At 38.7% G+C, this 18,232-nt stretch overlaps 1 pseudogene; it reads right to left on the bottom strand.

Moving 5' to 3' along the window:
* Positions 1-218: 218 nt before the first annotated feature.
* LOC118629401 lies at positions 219-17,818 on the bottom strand (annotated as a pseudogene).
* Positions 17,819-18,232: the final 414 nt, after the last annotated feature.

Below are 18,232 nucleotides of genomic sequence, written 5' to 3'. Positions count from 1 at the left end.
TGGTTTCTGTAACTCTGTCTAATAAAAGACAGTGTGTTGCATTGAGAAGGTCCTATTCTTTTCTAGGAGCATAGTCCTTACTGTCCATGAGTCACTTAAACTTGATGTCTATGCTTTAGGTGAAAATAATAACTTTTCTGGTTCTTGAGCTGAAGAGGTGATATTTCTCCAGTCCCTGCAGATGAAGGGCTCACGGTGTTACAATCCTTCATTTTCCCTTAAGAGAGGATGACTTGAGAATGCTGAACACTAGTAAAATTTTCATTGCTGAGAGACTTTCTCAGAGCAGCTCGGCACAGGTCTTTGTCTTCACATAATCTGGAAATGACCTCTAGGTTCTGTGCTCTTTCTCTGCTAAGAGGAAGAGATACAAAAGGTAAGTCGTTGTCATTGGCTAGGGATCAAAGGTCAAAGTAGTATGTGGCATAAACACTGGCAGGAACATTAATATTAAACTGAAGTAGCTCCAAAAAAATTCCTTTTCCTCTCATTCATGTCCTCAGTGGCAACGTCCTTGAGTACCTGGCGGTAGTCCACATTCCATACACCTGGTCGTCCCAAACCTTGGAGGCAGGAAGAATGGCTCCCAAAGCAATTCTCTTCCAATTAGTGGGTCAAAAGTCGATCTTGGCATATAAGTTAAAAGCCTCTCTAAGAAAAGCAGATTTACCATTGCCCATCTGGCTGTTAGCTGTGCGGCACTGAACAGAGTCCGAACAAATCTGTAAATAAATCTGTGTTCAGGATCATGCTTACAGCTTCCCTCTGGAACTGGTTCTTGTGTGAATCTCTCATTAAAAATATCCAAGGATTTCTTTGCATCTCTGTTCTTTAGTGGTAGTATATCACTAAGGTCACTATGGTTTACATAACTATAATGGGATTTAAAAATATAATGATGCTTCTCGTTTTCTGATGATGTTTCTTCGTTAAATATATCCAAAGGTATTTTCATAATTCCAACCAACAGGGTAGTCCAGTGATAAGGAGATAATGGAATAGGTGTTCCCAAGTGCAGTTTTCAGCTGTGGTAGAGGGTTCTTGGGCCCCCTGGGGCCCTCCTGCAGCCGTATAAATGCTGCAGACTTACAAAACACCCTTTGAAGTTTAATTAAGTTTCTCATTTAGTTTTGTAAATTGCAAAATGACAAAGATTGTTTAAAACAAAAAAGGTTTAATATTTAAAAATTAATTTTTTGTTTCAGCAACTCTGCCATTTTCAAAAGGAGGTTGAAATTAAAAAATTAAAACTAAAAGCTTAAGTTTAAGAGACATTTAAACTTTCAAATGTTGTGTAAGCCAGTGGCTTTTATACTTCTACAAGGGCCAAAGCTTAAAATTGTAATAAGATTTCAGGGAGATACCTTGTATATTCTTGGAAATATATATATATCCTGGCTGGTTTGACTCAGCATTTAGAGCATTGGCCCTCAGACCAAAGAGTTTGGGGTTCGATTCCAGTCAAGGGCATATACCTCAGTTGTGGTTTGGTCCATGGCCTTGGTTGGAGGTTGTGCCAGAGGCAACCAATGGATGTGTCTCTCTCATACTGATGTTTCTCTCCCTTTCTCCTCCTACTTTATCTAAAGATAAATGTAAAAATATCCTCGAAGAAGGATTTAAAAAAATATATATGTATATATATACATATATTTTTTTTTGCAGGGCTGCACTGTAGACCTGCTTTGATCACCAAAGTTTTTTTTTTTTTTTTTTCTTTTTCCTAAATGTTGGTGAAGTATGAGGAGTACTGTTAATTCACATGTAATAAATGGAAAGAAATTGGACCCTATAGTAGTGTCATGAAAGAAGGTGAATGAACCAGCTTTTCTGTCTTACATGTTGACTTGTTTGTAAGTGTCCCATTTAAGCCATGCTATTTAAGAGGAAACACACAGATCTTAGGAATCTTTACCTCTGACTTTAAAGGGCAGGAAGTTAACTGGTCAATCACTTAGGAGTTTGGTAAAATGTCACCTAAACTTGAAATACTCTGAAAGATTAATACTCTCAACTATTTGAAATCTTTCTCCTACCTTCTCAAATGTGTTCCTAGACATTTTGCCTATAAACAGAGATTTCAGGGCCAAGGAATACATTCACTATAGCAACGCTTCACATTATGTTGAGTACTGCAGTTTCCATCATTTTGAAAGGACAGAAACAAAAGAAAATAATGGTGTATGAAATATTACAATCTACCACCTCAAAAAAACATTGTTTATGGAGTTCAGAGCTTGGAGATTCAAGTACTGATTGCAGATTTGGTTTTAGAAGAATGCTACAACTTATGTGGGTTTTCTTCCTCATGTTTATATTAAAAGAAAAGCTAATAAACTCTATTTTAATTTAAAAAATACTGTAATTTGATGTAAGCCTCCTTTGAAGAAGAGCACTTGGAGCTGACTTTTGTTTAGTTTCAAATCCTATATTTTGTTTTGATAAAGAACAAAATTCAATCCAGAAAACGTCCTGATCTGATTGGCTTTGTTAAGCAATTCATAAATTGTGAAGCATCCCATTTGGCAACTAGAGGGTACTTCAGAGAGCTGTACAAAATGGAAGGTTTTTACAGAAAGAAGGGTAAGGCAAGAGAGCTATTAAGAAAAAGAGATAAAGGATTATTTTTAGACCAGGACTTCATGTTTTCAGGGGAAGGCAATGGTTTTTATCATGTAGATTGCCTCTTCTTTCTATGGGGTGGGGAGGAAAGGGATCATATGACAGATGACATCACTGGTGTTGATTAAGATTATGTTTCTGGCACAGGTTAAAACAGCTAATAGGTTAGGTACTGAATCTAGGTTTGGTATCGTGGATTTTAGCACAAGTAACGCCATCTTGAGCCCTTGGTTTTCTCTTCAACAGTTTCTACATCAATTACTAATATATCTCATCCACCAAGTCGTGATGCCTCTTGCCCCTAAATTATAATCCCATTTTTACAGCTGTAACTTAACAAGTTGGAGAATATGATGATCCATTCATATGAGCAATGTCCTGAACATATGACCTTCCCTAGTTTCCCATCACTGAGTGTGTAACTGTAACCCTTGATAAACCTCTTTCTCCCAATAAATTTCAGCTGCCGGATTCAAACTCAGTTCTCAAGGGGCCACATACTAAACCTGAGAAGCTCAGGAGAGGTCTTAAAGGCTGGCTTTACAAACTCAGAGATCTAAAGTAACCATATAGGATGGTATAAAATTAAAATTCCCTAACTAAATCATGACAGGTAGTCATGTCCTAGGCCAATATATTTCTTTTTTTTTTATAAGGAACATTTTTATTTATTTATTATTAATTAATTAATTTATTTTTGTTACAGATGTTTATCCTTTTCCCCCACTGACTTCCCCCTCCAACATCCTCCCCGCCCTGTCCCAGCTTTGCTATCCATGTTCATTGTTCATGCATACATGCATATAAGTTCTGTGGTTTATCTCTTCCCTACCATCCCCTCTTCTGGGGATTTTCAGTCTGTACCCCACTTCCTCGTCTCTGGGACTACCCCATTCCTCAGACTGTTGTGTTCATTATGGTCCACAAATAAGTGAGATCATATGATACTTGTCTTTCTCTGTTTGGCTTGCTTTGCTTAGGATAATAATTTCCAGGTCTCCATGTCATCTCAAAGGATAAGAGATCTTTCTTACAGCTGCATAGTACTCCATTGTGTATATGTACCATGGCTTTTTTATCCATTCATCTACTGATGGACATTTGGGCTATTTCTGGATCTTAGCTATTGTAAATGGTGCTGCTACGAACATGGGGTTACATATATTTTTTATGACTGGTGTTTCGGGCTTCTTGGGGTATATTCCTAGAAGTGGGATCACTGGGTCAAATGGCAGTTCAACTTTTAATTTTTTGAAGTAACACCATATTGTTTTCCATAGTGTGGCTGCATCAGTCTACATTCCCACCATCAGTGTACTAGAGTCCCCTTTTCTCCACACCCTCGCCAACACTTGTTGTTTGATGATTTTTTGATGGCAGCCATTCTGACAGGTGTGAGGTGATAACTCATTGTTGTTTTAATTTGCATCTCTCTGATGATTAGTGATGTTGAGCATTTTTTCATATGTCTTTTAGCCATTTGTATGTCCTGGTTAGAGAGGTGTCTAGTTCCTCTGCCCATTTTTGAATTGGGTTCTTTGTCTTCCTTTTGTTGAGTTGTATGAGCACTTTATATATATTGGAAATTAACCCATTATCTGATATATCATTGGCAATTATGCTCTTCCATACAGTGGGTTCCTTATCCATATGGTTGTTTCTTTTGCTGTGCAGGAGCTTATTAGTTTGATGTAGTCCCATGTGTTTATTTTTCCCTTTGTTTCTCTTGCCTTAGTTGTTGTATCACTAAAAATTCTGCTGCATGTGATGTCTTAAATGTTGTTGCCTACATTTTCTTCTAGAATTTTTATGGATTCATGAGTCACATTTAAGTATTTTATCCATTTTGAGTTTGTTCTTGTGGATGGTATAAGTTGGTGGTCTAGTTTCATTTTTTTGCATGTAGCTGTGCAATTTTTCCAACACCATTTATTGAAGAAGCATTCTTTACTTCATTGTATGCTCTTGCCACCTTTGTCAAATATTAATTGAGCATAATGTCTTGGGTCAATTTCCAGGTTCTCTGTTCTGTTCCATTGATCTATATGCCTGTTTTGGTGCTAGTACCAGGCTGTTTTGATTGCAATGGCTTTGTAATATAACCTGATATCTGGTATTGTAATCCGACCTACTTTGTTCTTCTTTTTCAAGATTGCTGTGGCTATTCGAGGTCTTTTTTTGTTTCATATGAACTTTTGAAGTATTTGATCTAGTTTTGTGAAGTATATCATTGGTATTTTGATGGGGATCGCATGAAATCTATAGATTGCTTTGGGTAATATGGCCATTTTAATGATGTTAATTCTTTCGATCCATGAACAAGGTATATGCTTCCACTTTTTTATATCTTCCTCTATTTCTTTTTTTAATGACCTGTAATTTTTTGCGAATAGTTCCTTTATTTCTTTGGTTAAGTTTATTTCTAGGTATCTTAATTTTTTTGCTGCAATGGTAAATGAGATTGTTTTTTTAGTTTCTCTTTCTGTGAGTTTGTCATTGGTGTATAAGCATGCCATCGATTTCTTGACATTAAATTTTGTATCCTGATATTTTGCTAAATTCATTTATTAAGTCTAGTAGATTTTTGATGGAGTCTTTAGGGTTCTCTACATATAGTATCACGTCATCTGCGAATACTGACAGCTTCACTTCCTCCTTTCCAATTTGGATCCCTTTTATTTTTTCTTCCTGTCTGATTGCTATGGCTAAGACTTCCAGTACTATGTTAAATAAGAGTGGCAAAAGTGGGCATTCTTGACTTGTTCCTGTTCTTAAACAAAATGCTATTAATTTTTGCCCATTGAGTATGATGTTGGCTGTAGGTCTTTCATATATGGCCTTTATTATGTTGAAGTATGATCCCTCTATTCCCAGATTGCTGAGCATTTTTATCAGAAATGGGTGCTGGATTTTGTTGAACGTTTTTTCAGTGTCTATTAATATGATCATATGATTTTTATCTTTCATTTTTTTTATGTGGTGTATCACATTTATTGATTTGCGAATATTGTATTAGCCTTGTATCCCTGGGATGAATCCCATTTGGTCATGGTGAATAATTTTTTTGATGTATGGCTGGATTCGATATGCTAGTATTTTGTTCAGGATTTTGGCATCTATGTTCATCAGGGATATTGGTCTGTAGTTTTCTTTCTTTGAAGTGGCTTTTTCTGGTTTTGAAATTAGAATTATGCTGCTTCATAAAATGAGTTTGGAAGTCTTCCTTCTCCTTGAATTTTTTAAAATAGTTTGAGGAGAATAGGTATTAGTTCTTTTTTGAATGTTCGATAAAATTCCCCTGTGAAGCCGTCCAGGTCTGGGCTTTTGTTTGCTGGGAGGCCTGTATATTTCTTGACAAAAGCCAATCTTTACCTTACTGAACCTGTCTATTGTCTTTTGCATGTATGATAACATGCCTTTGGAATGTCAAAATTATCCCCCTTGCTCCCCCAGATACCTCATGGCATAATCTCTTTTGAGCACAAGGCCACAGAACCCATCCTTGTGATTTTGTTGCCCAAATACCATCTCTATGTGTTGTAAATGCTAATTGTTAACTATCCTACACACACCGATGTAAAAGAAGTGTTTGTTCCTTCATTTTACTCTTTATCCACTCTCAGAGATTTTGCTGCTTTGCTTTCTCTCACCTTCCTAATCTACCACCAATAAATTTCATGGAACCCTCGTTACACCTACTTCTTTGATTTTAATGTATAAAATAAGCTTCAAAACTGCCATTCTTCAGAGCATTTTCTTTAATCTGTTGAGATTTTTGATTCCCAGCAATTGTTGTCAGTTTAGCTCAAATAAACTTGTCAAAATTCTTTACAGGTTTGGATGCTTCTTGCATTGACAATGTTTAAAACAAACAAAAGAGCCTGGCTGGTGTGTTTCAGTGGTTGAGCATCCAAGAGGTTGCCAGTTCGATTCCCAGTCAGGGCACTTGCCCAGGTTGTGGGCCAAATCTCCAGTGGGGGGCATGCAAGAGGCAGCCAATCGATGTTCTCTCTCATCGATGTTTCTATCTCTCTCTCCCTCTCCTTTCCTCTCTCTCTCTCTCAAATCAATAAAGAAAAAATAAATAAATAAAATAAAACAAACAAAAGAAAAGCCAATTTTTAAAAAAAGGTTTATTGAAACAGTTATCAGTCATATGTGGCTATCCCGTTCTCACCCTTCATAAAGTACACAAAACACTACCTTCACATCACGTTCTTACCCTTCCTAAAGTACACAAAACACTACCTTCACATCAGTAGAACCCTGTCTAGTTTGCATATATTTAGCCATGTATATTTTCTGAATCCTATCACATTCTAGGTAAGAAGTCATTTCTCTTTCTTTCTCTTAAAGTAGAAAACAGTAGTATTTCAAAAATGTATATACTACTTATCTTAAAGATTGTCAAGTCACCATGGCTATTTTTGCACAGGTCAACATACAGCTTCCATTCTAGCTTAGTAAATGAGGAAATGATTTCCTTTTTTTTTATTCTCACATAATTTACAATGAGTGAGAGAATTGTCTTCAGCACATCTGGTTGTAAGACAGACCAATGAGATGTTTATAACAAAATAATGTTGCATAATGAAGCACTTCAGGTATATGAAAAGTGAATATCCAAGGAGATTAGAGCTATAATTTGTATTTGGTTCTGAAGATGAACACCTGTAATTATAATTTTTCCTTATGGTAGCTATCTTTATAAAATTAACAGTGATTTTGATTTATAGTTGAAAATTAATCCACATTAAATTTGAATGCCAAGGCAATTTCAAATAAGTAGAAATGCCTAGCAACAGTCAAAACTGAGAAAACAGGGACCTTGCCCCCAGGGTAACCTTTCCTCCCCTAGCATATGGCTGGTCATGTTGTTTAGACACCCCCTGACCTTTCATATCACTAGTCATGCAGCTCAAACCCTCTTCTGACCTTTCCTCCCCTGGCTTGTTCTAATCATGTGAATTAGACCTGCTTAGAGGGAGGCAATGAACAATGGGGCCAGACAATAGTCCCTAAGCATTAAGTACCCCCAGAACAATGAGGTTCTGACCCACATCAAATGCATCTAAGCCTCAGTTGTGTTTCAGCTTCAGGCCTAGTAAAGTAGCAAAGCCAGATAAGTGGCCCATGGCTGACATCAGGACCAGGTGTATTGAACTCCTGCCCTGGCACCAACCAATCAGTAGAGACCATGACCCTGAAAGGACAAACCTGGAAAGCTGATGAATATTCTATTGGGATCCTCCCGTGGGATCTCCACTAAAATCCCTCCCTTAAATGCTCTTAGGACAGAGAGCCCAGTTTGCTCTCCCTCCCGGGAGCATGCCAGTGCCTTTCCTCTCCCTCTCTTCTACCCCTCCAGGTGCATTTTCCTTGCCTCTCTCTTTTTCTCCTAAGCTCCAAGGGTCCTTCTTTTGCCTCTGTAACTTGTTTCCTGAGCCCATTTCTTCTACCACTCACTTCTTCTATCTCTGTGACTTTCTAAATAAACTTGCTCTTATAGTTTGAGTCTTGGCTCTGAATTTGTTTTTAGCCAGAACTCAAGTACTGAGGTTGTTGAAACAAGGTCCAGGCTGACTCCACTGGTTTAACAGCTGGGGCCGTTCTCCCTGCCACCAATGCGCAATCATCAACGGATGTCATGTAATCTTCCTTACGGTTTTCTCCTTTGATTCCAAATGCATAAAAAGAACTGCAAAACTGCTATTCTCTAGACTATTTTCTCAATCTGTTGAGAACTTGCTTCCATGTCAGTCCTCAGTTTTTGGCTCAAATAAAATTTTTGTATCAGTTTGGAGTTCTTTTGGCAACTGTAGTTGGTATCATCCCTCTCACATCGATGTTTCTCTCTCTTTTCCTCTCCCTTCCTCTCTCTCTCTGTAAAAACAAAACTACAAAGGCCTGAGAGATCTCTCTGGCCCCATCTACCATATGAGAACACAAGAAGACAGTCATCTAAGAACCAGGAAGTGCTCTCACCATACATGGAATCTGCTTGAGCCTTGATCTTGGACTTCCCAACATCCAGAGTTGTGTTTCTGTTGTCAGTAAGCTGCCAGATCTATAATGTTCTGTTACAGGTACTTGATCAAACTAAGATAATAGCTCTAGACTGTGATATAAGATTAAATGCAAATATCTGTTTTGTAGTTTACAAAACACTTTAGAAGCATTATCTGTTTTAACTTTGTTGGTTGCTGAGTTATTTTCATAATGATCTATCTTTTACAGAAGGGAACAGGCCTATAAGCAATTGTTTTTGTCATACTGAATAAACTACAATATTAGGTAAATAAACAAAGTGATCACATCATATTGGAATTTAAAATAACCACAGAAATGAATTTATAGTCAGATATACAATTTAGATTTTAGGACAACTGATCTCCAAAACTTCAAGAGAGAACAGACATGTGCTCAGAGCTAGGTATTCTTAAGGGAAATAGCCCAGAAAGAATGCGAGATAATATAAAAAGTAAATTCATTCTCATAACATAATTTTACATAATTTCAAATTAAAATTAATATGGCAATACTTCTCAAAATATGGTCCATTTACTATGCAGATGAAAAAAAGGGGTTCTATGGACAGTAATCTCACAGGGTAATCTGATGACAAATTCCTGACTGGGTAGGTCATGGTGAGTAGTCATGCCCAGACATAGAACTTCTTTATTAAGTGACTTATATTTGTTGGAGCACCTCTGCCTCTTGGGAGCATGCCCAACCTTTTCCCTTCCACCTCTTCTTCCCCCCAGGTGTGTTACCTTTGCCTTTCTCTCTCTTAAACTCCAAGGGCTCTTTTACTACCTCTGAAACTTTCTAACAAAGGCTTATCTTTTCCTTAAGCAAGCCCTTTCCATTGTTTCTGTGCATCTAGGTTAACACACCATTGAAATGTCCCCTTTCAAGCCCTCCTTCTAATACCACCCTCAAGGGAGTACCTGCAATCCCTCAAGAGTTTAACTATCCTATAATCCGTTCCCTGATTTCCTATCTCCCACCTTCCTCATGTTTCCACATTAATCTCAAGTGCATAAAAGAAACTGCAAACTGCCATTCTGACAAGCATTTATCTCAGTCTGCTGAGATCTTGCTTCCAGGTGTATCCTCTGTTTGACTCAAATAAATTTTTATAAAAATTCTCTACAGGTTTGGATGTTCTTATGTTGACAAATGTATGCATCAAAATCATGCAGGCTGTTTCATTAAAATGTGGATTCTAGTCAAATTATCTAGAGCTAGGGTCTATAGGGGAGCAAAATTGGCCACCCGAAGATGTGTCTTTGTCATGAGGATAGTTTAGGCTGATTATTTTTTACAAGACAAAAGACTCAGGAAGAAACTGACCTTATCTCTAATTGCCTAATAGAATTTAGATAGATGACCTGCTCCAGGAAGAGAGCAATCACCATAATTAAAGTACTGAGGCAGGATAGTAAGAAACTAGGGAAATTCCTTGACAAGTGGAATAAGAGAAACTGAGACAAAATAACTAAATAAGGTCAAACAATTTGAGCAATTTACAGCCAACTAATGAATCACAGGTTTTATCTTCCCTAACCAAGGGCACTTAGAAGCAAATTGTTGACACATTTTAGACAGACCTGGGGCAGACCAGCTTTGGTCTCAGTCTCTCTTCAAGGTCCCTGTCCCTCTTTAATGATGTTCTTTAAAAATGAAACTAACCAGAAACTAACCCAGACCCCTCTATGAGTGCATTTTGATGAATCAACATATTGAAGGACACACCTAGAAAGATAATGAATATTCTGTTAAGATCCCTGAGACCTCCTCTTGGATTCCCATCGACTAAAGAAACAAAAAGCCTCAAGACCAGGGACCCAGCGTGCACTCTCTCTAGACCACTCCCACACCTTCCCCCGTAATCGTGTATCTCTGCTTTCTCTCCTGAACTCTAAGGGTCCCCAGGAGAATTGCAACCAGGGGAGCAGTGGGCAGCGGCAGCTTCTCTTGAGCTTACACCTGAACCAGTCTTCAAGGTCCCCTTTTTCTCTGACTTGCTAGTGAGCTAACAGCAGCCTGTTCTGCCTTGGCTCACTTTTGTCACTGTGACTTTTACTTCTCAGTGAGATCATGACACCCAGTGTGGCACACTTCTTTACTTTTCATTAAAAAAAAAATTTTTTTTTTTTGTACTTCATTGATTTTAGAGAAAGAAGAGGGGAGAGGGAGAGAGAGAGATAGAAACATCAATGAGAGAGAACATCTATTGGCCCCCTCCTGCATGCCCCCCACTGGGGATCGGGCCCACAACCTGGGCATGTGCCATGACTGGGAATTGAACCGGTGACCTCCTGGTGCATGGGTCGACTATCAACCACTGAGCCACACTGGCTGGGCAGCACACTTTTTTCCTACAACATTTCTAGAGAACCAAAGCAGGCCTATCTAGGCTCTATCCTTTTGCTTCTTCTATCCTAAACTTTTTCTTTGTTTCACTGTCTCCAGCTGCAATAAATATACTTTCAAATTGATCTGGACTCATGTTGTGAAATGTTTCCTGCATGAAGTCAAGAACCCACATGCTACTGGCCGGCCCTAGGCAGACCTGCCTCAGGCCTGGTCGCCATCTGGTAACAGTTCAACATGTACTAGGTATGGTAGATGGGAAGGACCTAACACAGTGGGCCCTAACATTCCTCTCCATGTCCGATTGTCTCTGTATGGCCCAGCAAACATTTGTTTACCAAACAAATACTCTTTTCATTCTTCCTGTGAATTGCCTTCCTTCTCTTTGAAGAGTCACCCCTCTGTCTCCTTTTCCTTAGCTCAAAATGCCATATAAACCTCATTTTGCCTGTCTTCAGGATCTCACGTCTGTGTGAATTCTCCTTACATGATTAAATTATTTTCTCCAATAAATCTGTCATATATATATATATTTTTTTCCATATATATATATATATATATATATATATATTCTTTATTGATATGAGAGAGAGAGGAAAGGAGAAAGAGAGAGAGATAGAAACATGATGAGAGACAACATTAATTGGCCGCCTCCTGCATGCCCCCCACTGGGGATCAGGCTCACAACCTGGGCATGTGCCCTGACCGGGAATCGTACTGGCGACCTCTTGGTGCATGGGCTGATGCTCAACCACTGAGCCACACTGGCTAAACTGTCTTATGCTGTTTTAACTAATTGACCAGTCAAAAAAAACTAAGAGGGCAAAAGAAAAAGTTCCCCTTCCCCCACAGGTCTAAGGACACTTTTTCTTAACAGTTTACTAGATGATATTTATGCATGTTAAACATTGAAATAGAGAAAATGTGGGGTACTTTGACTAAGTAATATAGTTTAAACTGGTGAAGGTCAAAAAGAAGAATCTCTTCTCCCAAACTTTTCTAAAAAATGGTCAGCAAGAGAAAGGGATAAATAAAAACTTGTTAAGGAAAAAGTTGACAGTGAGTTATTAGATATTAACTGTGTTGATGTAAGAAACATACACATTTTTACATAATTTTTATAGGAGTTTATTTGAGCCAAACTGACAACATTGCCGGCAAGCAAGATCTCAAATGCTCCTGAGAATGGCTGTTTTGCAGTTTCTTTTACACATTGGGAATAAAAGAAGGACCAAAGAAAATTACATGAAGGTAGGAGAAAGCAAGCTACGGTATAGCCAACAGGAACATGTGCTTCCTTGAGGGTGGTTGTACCTTCAAGAGGTCTGGAAAAGAGGATTACTTCTGGCATTTCAAAGGTGTATTATTGACCTACGTGCACAAGAACAATGAAGACTTTTCTTTTTAAATCCTCAGCCAAACACATGTTTTTATTAATTTGAGAGAGAGAGAGAGAGAGAGAGAGAGAGAGAGAGAGAGACATCAGTGTGAGAGAGAAACATTGATTGGGTGCCACCTGCACCCGCCTTGACCTGGAATCAAACCCAACAGTCTTTGGTGCATGGGATGATGCTCCAACCAACTGAGTCACACTGGCCAGGGCTAAAATCCTTTTACCTGTCCAGTTAAAATTTTATGATCAGATCACCCTGTGAGGTTACTTTTGGTCATGGTACTTGTACATATATCTCTTTTCATACATCACTGACTAATTAAATAGGTTCACGTTTCCTGCTGAGATAAATTACATTCCAAAAAGAAAAGACAAGCTAAAGCTTTTATTAGAGATCCACTATTGGTGATAACTGGAGAATTATGGATAATATGAAAGGAGTAAAAGAAAGTTTACTATTCCTTTTTCTCTCTCTCTTTTTTTTAATTTTCTCTTTATTTCTTTTCTTTCTTTCCTTTACCTCCATCCCTCTCTCTTCTTCTTCTTCTTCTTCTTCTTCTTCTTCTTCTTCTTCTTCTTTTCATGTGGAACTTGATCTTTAAATACTGTATATAGACAAGTAATGTTGGCAACAACCTCAATAAAATTAAACATAATCACTTTAGGATTTAGGAAGGAAGGTATTTGTGGTTATCACCCTGTTTCTGTCCACTGTAGAGTAAAAAATAATTCTTTTATTTCTCATGACTTTTCTCTTATTTTGACAAGATTATTTAACTGAGAGAGTCAGTGAGACATCTGGATTTCAGCAAGGTCACTGATAATGTTTCTCATTAATTTATTTAATTTTTATGTATTATTTATGTGTGTGTGGTAGAGAGAGAAGAAAGGAGGGAGGGAGGGAGGAAGAGAGAGAGACAAGGAGAGAGGGAAACATCAATTTGTTGTTTCACCTATTTATTCATTCATTGGTTGCTTCTAGTGTATGCCATGACCAGAGATCAAACCTGCAACCTTGGTGTTTTGGGATGATGCTGGGACCAACTGAGCTACCCAGCTAGGGCGCTCATTACATTTTTGTGAGGACTGCCTCAATTGATTTTTATTGTTGATCCTCACCCAAGGACATTTTTTAAATTTATTTTTAGAGAGAGTGGAAGGAAGGGAGGGAGGAGGAGAGAGCGTGTGAGAAACATCAATGTGAGAGAGACATCAATCCCTTGCTTCCCACGCCCAGGCCAGGACTGAGGATCAACCTGCAACCCAGGTATGTGCCCTTGTTTGGGAATCAAACTCGGGACTCCTCTGTGCACTGGCCAATGCTCTAACCACTGCACAACAGGGGCCAGGGTAATTTTAAATAAAAATAACCTGGTTGATACAGGCTGAGCCTTTACTGATAAGACTTGAATTTCCATCTGTTACCCCGCAAAGCCTGCATTCAATCAGCAAGCAGGCGGAGTGGTACCAGAAACCTAACTTTCTTTATGGGTGAAGACCCTCCACACCCTAACACATGAGCAGTTCAGCCCAATCACACCGAGGCAGTGACTTGCCCTTCACTGTAATAGTCAAAAGACACCCTGGGTGGAGATAAAACAATATAACATGCTAATGGGACATGCTGCACGTGAAGAAGCATATAGTTGTACTGTGTATGTGCCAAGGAGTCCTCAACTCTACATACTTAAAAGTCACACTTAGAAGTCATCTTTCCCTCCTCAACTTCTTTACAACTGTTCCCTGGCTTTCACCGGGGGAGCAACATTTCTCTCTCCCTTCAATGCTGTTTCCCTCATGCACAAGACTTTTTCATAAACCTCTTGCCTGAGCACTGCTTTTGAAGTTTTGATTTCCATCTCAGGAGTTTCAAGGAACCCCAGACACCAGTAACATAGGACTTTTAATTGATGATAATGTCATACTGAGACCACAGTGAGTTATTGTTGCAAACAGGGTTAAAATCACTTTGGTCTGTGTTCATACAAGTGCAGCACAACAAGCAAGAAGGATGAACGTTCATGGTGCGGGGAAATCTGGCCATATGTTGGTGTGTTTGTTATCGGGGCACACTTCAATGTGATTGTGAAAACAAACCAAACCAAACAACAACTCGTGTAAGGCCAGGAAATTGGAAGAGGTGGTTAGTCGTCTACAGCTCTGTCACAGGAGGAAAAGCAGAGGGAGCTGGAGACGCTCAGCACGAGAGGAAAAGAAGGAGGAAAGGCAGGGGGACTGTTTCCGAGGTGTCAAGACCAGTCCTGTGGAAGAAGAATTAGACCAATTTCGTGTAGGCTGAAGTTAAGGCAGCAGTGTCAGCTCCACCGAAGGAAATCTTGTTTTTAAAAGAAATGACATTTTTTTTTAAAAAAACATCAAGAAAAACGTTCTTAAATTCTGACGTTTACACAAAATTGGATGAGTATCTGCTGAAAATGCTATAGAGGTTATTTCTTCACTGGGTGATAACTGACCTTCTGATTCTACATGTTCATGACAGTCTCTTTCTAATTTACCCTGAAGATAGGTGGGACTTGAATCCCAAGGGATATCATCCCAGTCTACGCTTGTGTATTCCTGATAATTCAGGGCTCATAGAATTTCAGACACTGTGGTAACTCCAAATTAACAGCAGAGTAAGTCTTAAAAAAGTGTCAGGGTGTGAAACTGACTTTTCCTTTCTTGGTAGTGGGATCATTAAAAAGGGAATAAGATTTCTCTCACTAATATTGGATAGAAACACACTTTTCTCTCCTGGGAGTGGTAAGGGTTGGAAATGTCAGTTTAGAAAGGATTGTGTTTTGTGTTTCTAGCCCCCCCCCCCAATTTAAAAGTATAATTTATTTTGTTAAATATAAACATGTATATAGCTTTATATCTATATATGTCATTTTCAGCTGCGTTGTAGAAATTGAACCAGGGTGAAAATTTTAAATAGCTGTTTGAGATATACTAGCCGTTGTAAGTGTAAAATGCTTTGAGACCATAATCTGTGGGAAAATGGTTACAAATACAGAAAAAGTTTAAAAAGCTGATGTAAAGCAATCATCTAAGTAGCAAGTGTTTTGGTTACATTATATAGCTAAAGGGAGTCATTGCTAAACACTAAAACAAAACAACACATTTCCTAGTATACAGAGTTCTTATGATCTAAGCGGTTAGTTCACTAACAAAATGCTCTAATCACTACAAAGAATTGACCTACTATCTGAATGCTTGCGGTTCCAGATTATTTTAGATGAATCTACAGATACCCTTTGGTGTATTAATGACTTTGGATTTCATAAAATAAGTCACTATTTTGTGGTTTTCATTTGAGCACTCGACATTTATACCATATTTGTTATATTTATTGAATTGAAATAAATATAAAGTCAAATATAAAGTCAATTTTTCTTATTTAATGAAGGATCTCATAAGGATAAAATACCTTAACAGATATGATATTTATTTCTAAAATCACTGAACTGGAACCTATTATTTTCTCTGTGACTTATAATTTTATTTTCAGATTTTTAATGTCATTCTATCAATCTCTTCAGAATCTGATTCATTATCATTTACTCAAAGAGGTTTTAGCTTTCTGCCTGTATCAACTTGGCTTAAAGAAATTTTCAAAGTTTACAGAGCTCCTCTTTTAAATTAAACTAATGTGATGTCAAATAAATTAAACTTGCATCAATTTTTCTTTTTTATAAAGACACATCTAGTATGACATTTCTACCTATCATTAAGCCCATATTTGGCATTCTGTGAACCATGCTGTTCATGCGCAAGCTTAGTTAGGAAGCAGTACAGTTCAAGGGCTACACACAATCAAAATATGAGACTATTAAGAAAATAATAATTAAATAGAACACCTGGTTACTTGTAGGCCACTATGCCAGAAATTTGTAGTTACTATTCAATATCCTGCTGTCCTTCCCCTCCTTCTTTCTTAGAAAAGGACATTCCCCCTCCCCACCCCCACCCCCACCCCCATGTGATTCAAGTGGCCTTGTGGCCCAGCTTCCTTCTCTACTAACTGTGGCAATGTGCATGAGTCCTGGCTGATGAGAGACACATACAAGCTATTGGTGGGGCTGCTGAAAAGTTTCCTTAAATGAAGCTGAATTTGCTGGGAAGAGCCCCTTGCCTTTTGCACCTTATCCTTTGCCCCTTGCCCTTCCTGCGGTAACATGTGCATGGAATTTAGAGTTCTGGTTCTATCTTCTCACTTTGTGGATAGGCAAAGAAGGATGTGTAGCAGAAAAGTGAAAGGAGCTTAAGTTGCTTAATGACATTATGGAGTCATCTGAGCAATCTGGTAATGCCTGCCACTGTACTTGGTCTTCTGTGAGAAGAAAAACACTAATTCGTTTTAGCCTCTGGAGTATAGTCCTAGTTATGAGTAAACAAACACAACTCCTCACTGATAAAGACACTCAGTGACATAACAGGTGGTTGTATGCAACTTCCAGGCCTGTACTGGTGGTAAAACAATTTATTTTGCATGAGATCCACTGCAAAAAATATTTTGGAGAAGGGTGTGAGTGTGATGAAATGATTTTTGTGTCATTGACTATGTCAATCAACATAGAAAAATATATACAAATTTGTGATAACTATTTTACTCAAGTGAAATATCCATCATGGGTTAAATTGAAAGTGACTAGATCTAGAGTATTCATGAACAGGTTCTTAAATATTTCTGCCAAGAAAATTACGGCAAGAAGACACAACCTGAGGAACACAGAGGCTCCTGTATTCTTGCTGAGGAACACAGAGTTGACATTGGAAACCACCCATCATTCTCCTCAAGTGGTATCAGACACTAATGTCCCTGATGGATTCTCTGTTGCATTTTGCCATGGGACCTGATTAGACTTGGATAGTCATAGAACACATTCTAACAAAAGATAAAGTCATTGGAGAACAGCTCTGTTTACTTCGATATTCAATGCAGCAAAAACATCTTGTTGATGTTTCATTGAAGACAAATGAATAATAATTCACTAATTTCCACTCCTATACTCAGTCTCACCTCCCACCCACCTTTCCTCCAAACAAGAGAAAGAAAATTGATTATAAACAAAACAAATTTTTAAAAAATCTACAGTCACATTTGCTCCCTTTAAGCAGTAATTCTCAAACTTGTAATTTTGACCTTTGCTACACTTGGGGGCGTCTCCTGTTTACTCTTCCTCCAGCTTCTGGGTGTTTAGCCCATAAAAGAAATGAAGCCAGAGTAGGTGGAGTCTGACGACAGCTGCATTTGGTGACGGAGATGCCAGGAGGCTGAGTGGTGCGCACCAGGTCCCCTTTCGTCCCCACCGGTGAACACCGGACCTTCGTTACCCGCAGCGCTCTGCCATGTGGGCCTTCTGTCGGCTGCAGGACTCCGTGCAAAGCCGTAGAAAGTGAGGCATACAGAGACCAGACCATTCATTTAACTCCAGAGAAACCATAAATAACTATCTCCAAATAACCTTATACAACGTAAGGGTTGACCAATCATTTAATTCTGTGGAAAATGGCAGCACAGCCTTTCATATGACAGAATTCCAGTATCCAAAACTGTCAACAGCCAATGAAAATGGAGCTCCTCTGGTTCAAGTTGGAAAGAAATAACCAAGCCCCTCCTACCCCGTCTCCCCCACCTCCCCGCAAGCAACTCTATTGCTCCTCCCAGAAAGCTCCGAGCTCCGCATGGCCCCCAGAATGAGCGGAGCATGGTCTGGTAGCTTCTTGCCTGCTTCGCATCCTTCCATCTCCTTCCACCATTTCCAGTCCGGGTGCCGCGGAGCAAATTGAGACATGAGTTTCAGCGACTCCCCTGTGGACACACGACTGCAGGGA

This window comes from Molossus molossus, unplaced genomic scaffold (assembly GCF_014108415.1).
Source record: "Molossus molossus isolate mMolMol1 unplaced genomic scaffold, mMolMol1.p scaffold_m16_p_1, whole genome shotgun sequence".
In the NCBI taxonomy this organism is placed as follows: Eukaryota; Metazoa; Chordata; class Mammalia; order Chiroptera; family Molossidae; genus Molossus; species Molossus molossus.
This window is presented reverse-complemented; position numbering and strand designations above follow the sequence as displayed.